This window comes from Aulonocara sp. 'chitande type north' Nkhata Bay, linkage group LG20, assembly GCF_057382095.1.
Source record: "Aulonocara sp. 'chitande type north' Nkhata Bay isolate Kocher_YH1m ecotype deep benthic linkage group LG20, A_spYH_male_GT1.1, whole genome shotgun sequence".
NCBI lineage: Eukaryota > Metazoa > Chordata > Actinopteri > Cichliformes > Cichlidae > Aulonocara > Aulonocara sp. 'chitande type north' Nkhata Bay.
Window position 1 is genome coordinate 19,048,491 of NC_141363.1, and position 13,655 is coordinate 19,062,145.

At 44.9% G+C, this 13,655-nt stretch overlaps 1 protein-coding gene across 1 annotated transcript in view; it reads right to left on the minus strand.

Moving 5' to 3' along the window:
* The window catches only part of LOC147305434 (uncharacterized), a 479,902-nt gene that overhangs the window by 283,089 nt on the left and 183,158 nt on the right, over nt 1-13,655 (minus strand). The gene's annotated exons all lie outside the window — the stretch shown is intronic.

The following is a 13,655-nucleotide window of genomic DNA, read 5'->3' on the forward strand; positions in this document are numbered from 1 at the left end:
CGGTGATGGCCTGCAGTCAAACATCCTGAGAAACAAACAGCCAACAACATTCGTGTTCCTATTGGAGTCATAAAGTCCTGTGGTTTACTTTCCAAGTGCGTGGGAGTGTTCGGAGGGATTCCCTGCCTGCACACAGGCCTCATATCTGGACAACAACACAGAACAGCGCTGTGGAATATGCTTTCCATGCTGCATGTGGGATCGCCTTTTGTCCGCTCTCCCATTGTCCAGCCCTCTCCTGCTTCCTCCATCCACCCACCTGTTTACCTTTCATTATGCAAATACGACATTCGAGGTCTTCCCCAGGATTCCCGAACACAGAGAGCAGCGCGACATTTGAGGAACAAAGGAAGGGAATACACAGAAAGATGTTTCCTTTATTTTATTCTTCCAACGAGGGGAATTATCAACATGTCGACATGTTCTTCAACACCTGAAGTGTTCAGAAAACACCAGCACTTAGAGCAAATTCAAATCCACAACATTCGTTTTATATGAGAAGCTGAAATTCAGTTTTTGTAGGTTCAACTTTACAGATTCTTTATGTTAAATAAAAGGTAGTTACCTGTGTATAAACAAATCTCTGCTTTCAAGATCAGGCTCAAACTTTCCTTTTTGCCAAAGCATATAGTTAGTGCTGGACCAGGTGACCCTGGATCCTCCCTTAGTTAAGCTGCAATAGGTGTAGGCTGCCGGGGATTCCCATGATGCACTGGGTGCTTCTTCTTCACTCACTATGTGTTAATAGACCTCTCTGCATTGAATCGTACCTGTTGTTGATCTCTGGCTCTCGTCTTTGAGCCTGGTTCTGTCGGCGGTTTCTTCCTCCCCATATGATTGTTGGGGTTTCTCTGTGTTATTGTAGGGTCTTTACAATATAGTGCAGCTTGAGGAAAATTATTCTGACTCCTGCAATAGATAATTACTTCAGTTTATGAGTTTGTGCAGGACAACTGAGCTGAAATGTCAGGGAGAGTTGCTGTTGGAGTAATTCCAGGTGTGCTGTGGGGAAACCCAAAGAAAGGACTGATGTACAAACAGAGGGACTAATTCAGCATCAGGAGAATCAATGAAGCTAAAAGAAGGGGCTGTGCTGTGAGGAGTGTGGCTGTTACTGTTGTTCAGATTTGGTAAGCATCTTGGCCGTCTTGTACAAACGTGTGTTTATCCGTCTCCATGTAAACTGGAACCATACAAGCTTTGATTTGGTCATTCGTTGTTTCCTTTGCCTGAGGAAATCATCCCTGGATCACTTCCAGATGGTCCAGGATGCTGCTGTGAGGCTGCAGAAGGCTTCGGCAGGTCCTCCTAAAGGTCCCACGTGACCCTGACTGTGTCCTCTTTACACCGGCTCCCCATAAAGTTCAGGGTTACTGTCAGATTTTGGCGATCACTGTTACAGATCTTGGGGAGTATTAATGAGGTCCTACATCCACTCCTGACTGCGAGGTCTCTGAGGTCTGCTCATCAGGACTTGCTCGGTCCAGGTGACTAAAGGAGACTGTGCTGCAGACCCAAAAGCACTTTGCCACTTTAGTTCTTGAATAAACTTTACTGACTTCCTACAGAAGCACAGGTCACACTGGCTGTTTGGAGGCTGTGTGCATGTTAGTCAAAGCACACTCACCTCCACTCGTCTGCACTGATGAAGCAATCGGTGACATTCAGGAGACACCCGAGCGATGAAATTCATCAATACTGTGCTTCATGCTAAGAAAGGTCACAGCTATGACATCTTACAATAAATATGTCCAAATATGAAACTATCGTGAAACCGCAATCACTCAGAGCTCACAGGAGGATGAGCACAAAGGTCTGATTACAAATACAAGTCGGATCATTGCAATTATTTTTATGACAATCCCAGTTATTCCACAACTTAGACATCCACATTACTCACACTCTCATAACACATACATATAGGGCCTTGAGGGCGGGCACGTTAACGGCGTCCAGAGGACGGTCTGTGTATTCAACCCCACCTCTGACGCCGGTGCCCACCTGTAGGCATTGAGGGTTCTCGGGAGGGGCCGTGCTAACACCTGCTGCTCTCTGGCAGCAGCACCATGCCCTCCCGTGTTTTAAATGCACTTTAGAACAACACGCAGCAACACTACACATGAGCGGGAGGAGGGAGGTATGGGGTCCTCACACACCCCCGTTCTCTGCTGGCCATCGGGGCGGGGGGGCTGGGAGGAGGTGTTGGCCGTCCGATTGGGATCTGGGATGCGGGGCCTCCCTGCTGCTGCAGAGCCTGGGGCGGTCTGCTTGCCTCCACCCGGGGGAAAGGGTAACATCTCCTGGGTCTAGGTGCCGAGGGTACCTGGACCCAGGGTATAGAGTTTGTTTGTTTGTTTGGGGAGTGTGATTGTGTGTACATGTCCATTTATGTCCATCCTTACGTTGGGTGAGTGCTGAGTGTTTGTATATGTGTGCATGAGGGTGGGAATGCATGTTTGTGTCTGTGTGTGCCTGTTTGTCTGTGTCTATATGTCAGGTCGGGTCTTAGACTCCACCTCTCTGGGAACTCCCAGGCACTCCAACGGCCTGTCTCCCCTCACCACACTCCCTGCCGGACTGATGCCCTCAGGGGTCGGTGCGTTGGTGGTTCTTGGTGTCCGGGGCTGGGCGCTCAGGTATGTACCAGCTCACTCCCGGTGACTACTTGGCGGGGCCTGGTGCCTGTTGCTTGGTCAGGCCTCTTCCGGGGCGTGGGGGGCCCTCGGGCCTCTGGGCCTGCGGCTCGGTTCACTCTGGCACAGCTGGCTGCCGGCAGAGCCGATAGACGCACCAGTGCAGCCCCCTCTGGCTTCTGCTCCGTGGCTGCTGGGTGACCCCTCGTCTGGGGCTCTCCTCAGCTCTTCCCAGGAGGGGGGCACTGATGCCCCCCTGGTGGTCCTCCTTGTGTCCTCGTATTCTGGGGCCTCTGGATGTCTGGAGCCTGGACCGTGCCTGATTCATGCCCTGGGAGACGGGGCTATGGCTCTCTACATCCTCTTGCAGACCGTTACATGGGGAAACCTTTTGAATACAAGCGCGCTGATCCACACAGGTGTGCACACGGGTGTTCACTGTTCATAGACATAAACTACACAAGCACATTGTGCGCTGTCGGTCCTGCTTGCTACACAACAACATTCAGTATTTAGTATTTACTGCTGTTTACACTTAGCTAGATTAACGTGACGGTGTTGTGTTTAGTATGTTGCTCTGTTTTTCTTTTCCTTTATCTTTCTTTCTCCCTTTCCTGTCCCTCAGTCATGTCTGTCCCGTCTGTAACAACTGAAAATAAAATAAATAATAACAACAAAGGTCGATCAAATGGACCAATACGGCAAGGCCGTGATGGTCCACTTGGCAAAGTAAATCCATTGGGTCTCCTTGTTGGTCTTCAGACAACAATTCTGACGGTTAAAGAACCAAATGGCACAGGCAACAAAAAAAAGACAATCCCAGTTAATCTGGGGATTCAAGTTAATCTGCACTATAAGGTTCATTCACAGAAAACTGTTGCTCTCACTGTAAGGTGTGTGGGATAGTGATGAAACTCAGCGTGTGCAGCTTTGTTCATGAACACGCACATTTCCTGAATCCAAAGCTGCTTGGCTCCAAAGCCTGTATCTGCTTGGCCTCCAAGATTTCTATTTATAGCTTTGCCTGTTTGGAATTTCATTAGGTGAGCGCTTCAGGTGTTGTGAAAGTAGTGAGAGTAGGCAGCAGGCTTGTTCCTACTTGTTCCAACCCACACTTGCATCAGGACTTCTATCGGTGTGTGGGTGTCAGGCCGGGTCAAATTCCAGGGAAGCTGCGCTTTGGTGATGTAGCAGAAGACGAGGAAATCCCTGTCACGGTATCCCGAGCCTGGGAATTTTGAACCTCGAGGGAAATGACTGGATAACGAGACATTTGAACACTGACGCTCAGTTTGGACATGAAACCAAACGCAGGTCGTATCAGTTGTAGCTGCATCAGGTCAAATGTCGTTTCCCTTAAGCCGTGATAAATGTCAGTATTTATTCTGACTGATCATCCCAAAGGCTGACTTGACAAAATAAGAGCCTGAAAACCAGAGAAGAAGTCTGAAAGTGCTCAATAATCCAGGATAACTTCAAACTGATCAGCAGGTCAGGAAGTCAAAAGCCAACTACAGGATATGATAACATATCTAAAAGAGCTCAATTACATGAAATAATTAAATGTGTGTTTAGTTCTGTTACAGCCTTTTTACCTTTTGAAATATCATGTTATGTTTTCACCTTTGATTTTCTCTCTTTGCTTTGAAACTTGAAAGTTTCCCTCGGGAACAATGAAGCTTAAAGCTGACTGAAAGCCTGCAGGTTCAGACTAAATTTAGCCCCGACACAAAACAAACTTCAACCACGTACACACTCGCTGACTGATGTGTACGCGCGATGATGACATCCCGCTGACACGGCTCCGCCACCTCCCCCGCACAATGCAAATGAGCTTTCATCAGCGAGTGACAGGATAAAACAGGTGTGCTCAGACAGGGAGACACCAGCAGCTCTGTGCCAGCAGAGAGTTTACACAGGTGAACAGGAGGAGACGCATTCCAGCTCAGCAGCTTCAGCATGAACTCCAGCGCTATTCTGGTGAGTACGAGCCGTCACCTGGAGAACAGGTGTGCAGATGCTTTGTACGCTCTGGCTTCACCTCACAGTGACAGCCTGGAAACAGCTTTGGACTGCACAGCTCATTACTACACAAACCTGTGTGATGTGTGTGTACAGAGCAAAGCGTTTTCATCGAGCTTCTTTTGGAGGGACGTTGGAGACAGATCAGTCAAAGCCTCTGATCGGTGTCATTGTGTCAAAATGTGTGCTTGTCTTCCAGCTCTTCCTGGGACTGATGGGGACAGCGTTCAGCAGCCCGGTTTGTCCTCAAAACTGCAACCATGCTCAGCACTATCACAGGCAGTACTTCACTCATGTGTCCGACCTCCATAATTCTTCAGTCGCGCCCTGGAAACTACAGTGAGTTTACTTACTTAAAGCCAGGAAAGAACAAAAGTTTAGGCTTCATTGATCATACAAACACAGCTGTATATATACGACTGGTGCTTCAGGAGTGTAAGGATGCACTTTCAGTGGGGGCCACTCTAAACTGCCCTCATGACTTCATGGTCTCAGTCGCTGGTTTCAGGTCTTACTGAATAAAACACAATGTTCATTTTGTAAATTATGATCTCATTACCGTCACAAATGAGCAGGAAGTCGTGGAGGATTACTGGGTAATGCCCTGTCAGTCCAATCTTGCTGCAGACTTTATGCCACCCAGCCATAAAAACTGGATTTCAACATTGATTTTAGCAGAGGAAAGGTTGGACACAGTGCTGGGACAAGCACATGTGTTAGAGCTAAAATTCACAGGCTTTTGAGTCCAGCGTGAGCAGATCTTAATGTCTGACACTGTCACACCTGAACACTTCCGTTTATCCGTGGACTTTGTTTTCCTGTGTTTCAGAAACAACTCTAAAGCAGGCCGAGAACCACAGACGATCAAGGAGGCCAAATGCATGCCTTGCAGTGTGGAGAACATGGTGGCCAGACCAATCTTCGTACAGATTCAGGTGTACGAGAGCATAGGCACGCATGGGTATTGCAGCTGTCCGTTCGATCTGGCGGTCGGATGCACCTGTGTCGCGAAGGAATGACGGCCGGACGCCAGGCTGTGCTGAATGTGCCGTAACAACCTGCTTTTAGTTGCTGGCTGTGCCTATATTGAATGTATTTATTTGTAACTAGGAAATACTGTTTATCAGGTTATATATGAGTGTGCATGTAAAATGCGACCAAGTCATCGTTTTTTAAACTTACCTATATGTCAATGACATGTTTGTTTACATGAGATAAAACTTCATGAATTTTGTGGCAGTGTTGCTCGTTTCAAAGCAACCTGAATCCTTTTTTCTAGAAAAATTCAGTGTACTGATCTGTTCAATGTGCATCTGAATATCACATTTTATTCTTTACATGCATCATGTAATATGCAGTAACTTGATAATATCATAGTCATTTCAGAATATTTCTGGTCAGTACCAATGTGAAAATGTTTGTTTTGTATTATCAAAATGCTGGATTTTTATGTACCTCACTGAGCTTCAGTAAAACTATTAAAGCCTCGTATTCATCAAAGGATTTGTAGTGCACTAAATGTGTTTTACTTGCTGATGCCTGGTTTTACATATAAGCACAGTGCTAATAGACAGATAAAGCAATGAAAGTGTATATATAGCGTTATATAATAATATTGCCAATATGAAATGCCCAGATTTGAACAAGATCAACGGGACTTCGGGTGGGTTTTTTAAAACATCGATTTTCTGATTCAAATTGATTTTAGTTTGAATAACGTGATATCAATTCATTAAATCCTGAATTGATTTTGATATAAAATATATTTTGCTCACAAAAGTATTTCAACAATTGCCAAACAGCTAAAACAGCAACAATTCTCCAAAAAGATGTAAACACAAAGTGCGGATCATTCACCCGGCAGCATGTACACGGACATCTCACGGATTCTGAATCTGCAGGTTTCGTCCTTCTCAGACCACAATTCACTGAACCAGCAGCCAAACACGGTATAATATTAGTATATAGGTTTTTAAAAAGTTGTATTTCACAGGAGAGAACCTGTGCTCACAGAAAACTACTCAAATTCTCTTTGAATTTAAGCATTTAACATTCTTTGTGTTTATTCTCCATTTACTTCATTATATTGCATAACTGTCTGTTACAAGCTTAAATATAACGTTGAAAAAAAAATTGCAACCAAGTTACTGATCAAGTAATTGATTAAACATGATTAATTGCAGAAAATTGTGATATTAATTATTTACTTTTCTTATTGACAGCACTGATATATACATAAACAAAAATCCACTGTTGAACGTAGCCAGTCTTGTCAATGATCTCACTGAGGGGGTTCAGGCCTATGCAGAACAGCAGTGGGGACAGAGCATCTCCTTGGTAGATCCCGCACTTGATGGTGACTTGTGCTATGGGCTTGGAGTTGGCCTCTAGTGTTGTACGCCACATCCCCATTGAGTTCCTGATGAAGGCTCTTAGGGTCCCCTTGATGTTGTACAATTCTAGGCATTCCAGTATCCAGCTGTGGGGCATTGAGTCATAGGCCTTCTTGTAATCAATCCAGGCAGTGCACAGGTTGGTCAGTCTGGTCTTGCAGTCTCGGCTGACTGTTCTGTCTACCAGTAGCTGGTGTTTTGCGCCTCTGGTATTCTTGCCCATCCTTTTCTGTGGCCCGCTCATGTAGTGACCCATGTGTCTGTTCATCTTAGCCGATAAGAGCCGATAAGGTAAGATAAGAGCCGATAAGATAAGATAAGAGCCGATAAGAGCCGATAAGATAAGATAAGATAAGAGCCGATAAGAGCCGATAAGATAAGATAAGATAAGATAAGATAAGATAAGATAAGATAAGAGCCGATAAGATAAGAGCCGATAAGATAAGATAAGAGCCGATAAGATAAGAGCCGATAAGATAAGATAAGATAAGATAAGAGCCGATAAGATAAGATAAGATAAGATAAGATAAGATAAGATAAGATAAGAGCCGATAAGATAAGAGCCGATAAGATAAGATAAGAGCCGATAAGATAAGAGCCGATAAGATAAGATAAGAGCCGATAAGATAAGATAAGATAAGAGCCGATAAGATAAGATAAGATAAGATAAGATAAGAGCCGATAAGAGCTGATAAGAGCCGATAAGATAAGAGCCGATAAGATAAGATAAGATAAGATAAGATAAGAGCCGATAAGAGCTGATAAGAGCCGATAAGATAAGAGCCGATAAGAGCCGATAAGAGCCGATAAGATAAGATAAGAGCCGATAAGAGCCGATAAGATAAGATAAGATAAGATAAGAGCCGATAAGAGCCGATAAGATAAGATAAGATAAGATAAGATAAGATAAGATAAGAGCCGATAAGATAAGAGCCGATAAGATAAGATAAGATAAGATAAGATAAGATCCGATAAGATAAGAGCTGATAAGAGCCGATAAGAGCCGATAAGATAAGATAAGATAAGATAAGAGCCGATAAGATAAGATAAGATAAGATAAGAGCCGATAAGATAAGATAAGATCCGATAAGATAAGAGCTGATAAGAGCCGATAAGAGCCGATAAGATAAGATAAGATAAGATAAGATAAGATAAGATAAGAGCCGATAAGAGCCGATAAGATAAGATAAGATAAGATAAGATAAGATAAGAGCCGATAAGATAAGATAAGATCCGATAAGATAAGAGCTGATAAGAGCCGATAAGAGCCGATAAGATAAGATAAGATAAGATAAGAGCCGATAAGAGCCGATAAGATAAGATAAGATAAGATAAGATAAGAGCCGATAAGATAAGATAAGATAAGATAAGATAAGATAAGATAAGATAAGAGCCGATAAGATAAGATAAGATAAGATAAGATAAGATAAGAGCCGATAAGATAAGATAAGATAAGATAAGATAAGATAAGATAAGATAAGAGCCGATAAGAGCCGATAAGAGCCGATAAGATAAGATAAGAGCCGATAAGATAAGATAAGATAAGAGCCGATAAGATAAGAGCCGATAAGATAAGAGCCGATAAGATAAGATAAGATAAGATAAGATAAGATCCGATAAGATAAGAGCCGATAAGAGCCGATAAGAGCCGATAAGATAAGATAAGATAAGATAAGATAAGAGCCGATAAGATAAGATAAGATAAGATAAGAGCCGATAAGATAAGAGCCGATAAGATAAGAGCCGATAAGATAAGATAAGATAAGATAAGATAAGAGCCGATAAGATAAGAGCCGATAAGATAAGAGCCGATAAGATAAGATAAGATAAGATAAGATAAGATAAGATAAGATAAGATAAGATAAGATAAGATAAGATAAGATAAGATAAGATAAGATAGAACTTTATTAATCCCTCGGGTGGGTTCCTCTGGGAAATTCGATTTCCAAAAAGCACAGCACCGACAGAAGTTACAGTTACACAATGTTATATATATATATATACACACACACACACACACACACACACACACACACATATATAAATACAGAGACAAATATAAATAAAATATACGAAGGGGATAAATAGAATAAATAGGAATAAAAATAAAAATACAAGGGAATTGCACATTTCAAGTATTGAGTCTATTGCACTGTTGACTATTTACAAAAGTATTGCACAAAAGGTATTGTACAGTGAGGTGAAGAGGCACTACAGCTTAGTTGTTCCCCCCTCCTTTGTCCCCCTGTCTCCCCTCCCTCTCCCCTCCAGAGAGGAGTTAAACAGTCTGATGGCGTGTGGGACAAAGGAGTTTTTAAGTCTGTTAGTTCTTGTCTTGGGGAGAAGCAACCTGTCACTGAACAGACTCTTCTGGTTGTTTATGGCCGTGTGCAGAGGATGCCCAGCATTGTCCATAATGTCCATCAGTTTCTTTAATGTCCTTTTCTCTGCCACTGTCACCAGAGTGTCCAGCTTCATGCCGACCACAGAGCTAGCCCTCCTGATCAGTTTCTCCAGCCTGGATGAGTCCTTCTTTGCTGTGCTGCTCCCCCAGCACACCACAGCATAGAAAAGTACTCCAGCAACCACCGACTGGTAAAACATCCTCAGGAGCTTCCTGCAGATGTTAAAAGACCTCAGCCTCCTGAGGAAGTACAGTCGGCTTTGGGCTTTTTTATACAGGTGCTCTGTGTTGCATGACCAGTCCAGTTTATTGTCCACCCACAGCCCGAGGTACTTGTACTTGTTGACCACCTCCACCTCCTCCCCCTCTATCTGAACCGGCAGTGGACCTTCTCTGGACCTCCCGAAGTCCACAACCAGTTCCTTAGTCTTTGAGGTGTTGAGTTGCAGGTGGTTTGTATGACTCCATGCGACAAAGTTCCTCACCAGACTTCTGTACTCCTCTTCCTGATCATCCCAGATACACCCCATGATGGCCGTGTCGTCTGCAAACTTCTGAATGTGGCATAATTCAGAGTTGTAGCAGAAGTCAGAGGTGTACAGGGTGAAGAGAAGAGGGGACAGCACAGTTCCCTGTGGTGCTCCTGTGCTGCTGACCACTGTGTCAGACGTGATGTCCTTCAGCCTGACGTACTGTGGTCTGTCGGTGAGGTAGTCGGAGATCCAAGCCACCAGGCAGGGGTCCACCTCCATCCTGTTCAGTTTTTCCTGAAGCATACAGGGCCGGATGGTATTAAAGGCACTGGAAAAGTCAAGAAACAGGATCCTGACCGTGCCTTTTCCCCCATCCAGGTGTGAGTGGGCTCTGTGTAGGAGGTACAGGATGGCATCCTCCACTCCGACACCCGCCTTGTATGCAAACTGTAGTGGGTCCTGGGCATGTTGTACCTGTGGTCGGAGGAGGTTGAGGAAGAGCCGCTCTAGAGTCTTCATAAGATGTGACGTCAGTGCCACCGGTTGGAAGTCATTTAGCTCATTGGGCCGGTTCTTTTTGGGGACCGGGACGATGCAGGATGTCTTCCAGAGGGCGGGCACTCTCCCCAGTCGCAGACTGAGGTTGAAGACTCGTTGTAGCGGCTCCACAAGTTCAGCAGCACACGCCTTTAGCATCCTAGGACACACCTTGTCTGGGCCTGCTGCCTTTCTGGGGCGAAGCTTCCTCAGTTGTCTCCTGACCTGATCCACTGTGACACTGGGAGATGTTTGGGAGGAGGGGAGGGGGGGAGATGTCTTGCTGCTGAGAGAGGGATTGGAGGAGGGGGGTGTCATGGTGTCAGGAAGGGGGGGAAGCGAGGGAGGTAGGAGAGTGGGGAGAGGACTCTGTAGTAAAGGTGAGGGTGGGGGGGTTGTGGGCTGGTCAAACCTGTTGAAGAAGTTGTTGAGTTCGTTTGCCTTCTCCACAGTCCCCCCCACTGTGCTTTTCTTGGTGTTGTGGCCTGTGATGGTTTTCACACCATTCCAGACCTCCCTCATATTGTTCCTCTCCAACTTCTGCTCCACCTTCCTCCTGTAGGTGTCCTTTGCTTCCCTCAGGCAGCGTTTCACCTCCCGCTGTGCTGCTTTCATCTCCTCCTTCACTTTGCTCCTGAAAGCCTTCTTCTTCATGTTGAGGACAGCTTTGACTTCCTGTGTTACCCACGGTTTGTTTTTAGGATAACACCGTACCGTCTTAGCAGGGGCGACATGTGTCGCATGCCGGTCTGTCCCTTTGTTCTTAGTGCCAGCAGCTCCGCTCTCGAATAGATGAAGGAACTGGTTCCAGAAGTTTTAAAAAGTGCATTATCCATCTTGTATCGCTATATCTAAGAGGTATAAGTAGAGGAAGGTGAAATAAAGTTTGAAAAGCCTAGTCTAAAAAAGTTAAAGTTAAGAAAAAGGTGCGGTGTTGCAGAGCTACTTGGAAAGGCTGCCGTCACTCCAGCGCCATCTTGAATCATGATGCCTGACAGGAGCTTCCATGTAGTACTGAGGCAGGTTATTGGTCGGTAGTTGGAGGGGACCGGTCCCTTCTTGGGGTCCTTGGGGATCAGGACCGTCCGACCTTTGGTTAGCCATTCCGGGTGTCTCTCGTTAACTAGCAGCTGGTTCATTTGTGCTGCCAGACGCTCGTGGAGTGCAGTCAGCTTCTTCAGCCAGTAGGCGGGAACCATGTCGGGCCCTGGTGCTGTCCAACTCTTCATACTGGAGACCCTTTCTTGGATATCTGCCACCGTGATGGTAACCGGACCCTGTTCAGGGAGGTCGCTGTGGTCAGCCCTCAGATCCTCTAGCCACTGAGCATTGCCGTTATGGGTTGCATCCTTCTCCCATATGCTCTTCCAGTATTGCTCTGTCTCCAGCCTTGGTGGTGCTGTTCTCTTATTGTTCCCTTGCCACTGAGAGTACACCTTTGCTGGTTCTGTGGAGAACAGCTGGTTTATTCTCCTGCCTTCTATCTCTCTGGTGTACCTCCTCAAGCAGCTGGCCAAGGCTGTGAGTCTTTGCTCGGCAGTTTCCAAGGCCTCATTCTGGACAGCTTGCTGTATTTCTTAAGCACCTTCTTCATTACACCTTTCTGCAGCTCCATGGTGGCATCCATGATGTTCATGATGTCATACAGGAGGATTTCATGATTTACAAACACCTGACTTCAATAGATGGGGTGAGAAGTTTGTAAACAGAAAAATGAGGAGGCTGAACTGTACAGATATGGAGATATGACTGAAATGTCAAAACACATTTGCAGTTCAGTGGAATAACCACACTCATACTGAAAGAAAACAGTATCAGTAAGGCATTACAGGGATATGTGGGTGGACAGAAACCAGCTCAAACTGTGATGCAATGCGCCCTCTGCATAGCATCACGCTGTTGGTTTATGCTCAAGGAAGAACCGCGAGGTCCAGGTCAGAACTAAGCTTAACTACTCCTGGACTGAAGTGTGGTGGTGACAGAGGCTTCTCTGTGGCAGGACCCAGACTCTGCAATAGTCTTCCTCTTAATATTAGACCTGCACAAACACTCTAACACTTTAAATCATCACTAAAGACACATTTTATGGTCTGGCTTTTCACACACGTTGAACATTTTGGTTTTAACAGCCTTATTTGTTGTTGTTTTAGTTGCTTTTATTGATTTATTTTATTGATTCATTTGTTTTTCTATGTTTTACTGCATCATTGTTCTGCATTTTATTTATTTTAGTGGCATTTTACAATGTTAAGCACTTTGTGCAGCATGGACTGTTGGTATTGTGCTATATAAATGAACTTGACCTTGACTTGTCACCCAGTGTTTGCTCATAGGGGCTTGTTTCATTGTTGGGGTTTTCTGTGTATTACTGTAAGGCCTCCACCTGACATCAGAAAGCAGCCCATATCAGATCTACTGCAACAATCCAGCCTGTCTCGGCCTGTTTAAGAGCAAGTGACGCAGTCACCAGAGTTTCCGTGTCATGGAAAAATAAATATTTCTATGAGAGCATTCTTTCAAAGTAAAAGCATTCACATTCTTTCACCAGCTGAAGTTGAGCTGAAGACCAACAGCAATTCTTAGTTTCAATTACGTTCAGCTCAACCTCACTGCTGCCTTTGACACTGTGGATTCAAAGGCTTTGTAACTCTGCACAGATCAACATGCAGTCAGCAATTCTCAGCGGTCGGTCTTTATCATTACTCTTTAAACTTCACATGCTCCGGCTTAGTACTGTCATAAGGACTCACAATGTTTCCTATGCAGATGACACACAGTGGTACTTCTGATTCTACTCTGATGACCTCTGTGCCCTAGAGATGTGCAGATCGATCCTGAAATATCGATTCCTCCGATATCAGTCATTTATGTTCTAGAATCGATTCTCACATTAAAATATCGATATTTTAGTAATTTAGAGTAAATTTGTAGTTTATCATTAACACAGTGGAAAGAAACTATAACATTCGGATCGTCTACACTGGAAGGAACTACTTCCTCTTCCGCCTTTCATAGTCATGTGCGAAATACGGCTGCATAACTGTGTGGCAGCCCCTGGCGTGCGCACTCACAACAATGGCTGAGCGTAAATGGAGTCATGTGTGGACGTGTTTTACCTCCACAAACAGCCAAGACGCAGTTTGCGATGTGGCAAGACAGTGAGGTTTCGTGGCAGCTCCACTGACCTCATCAA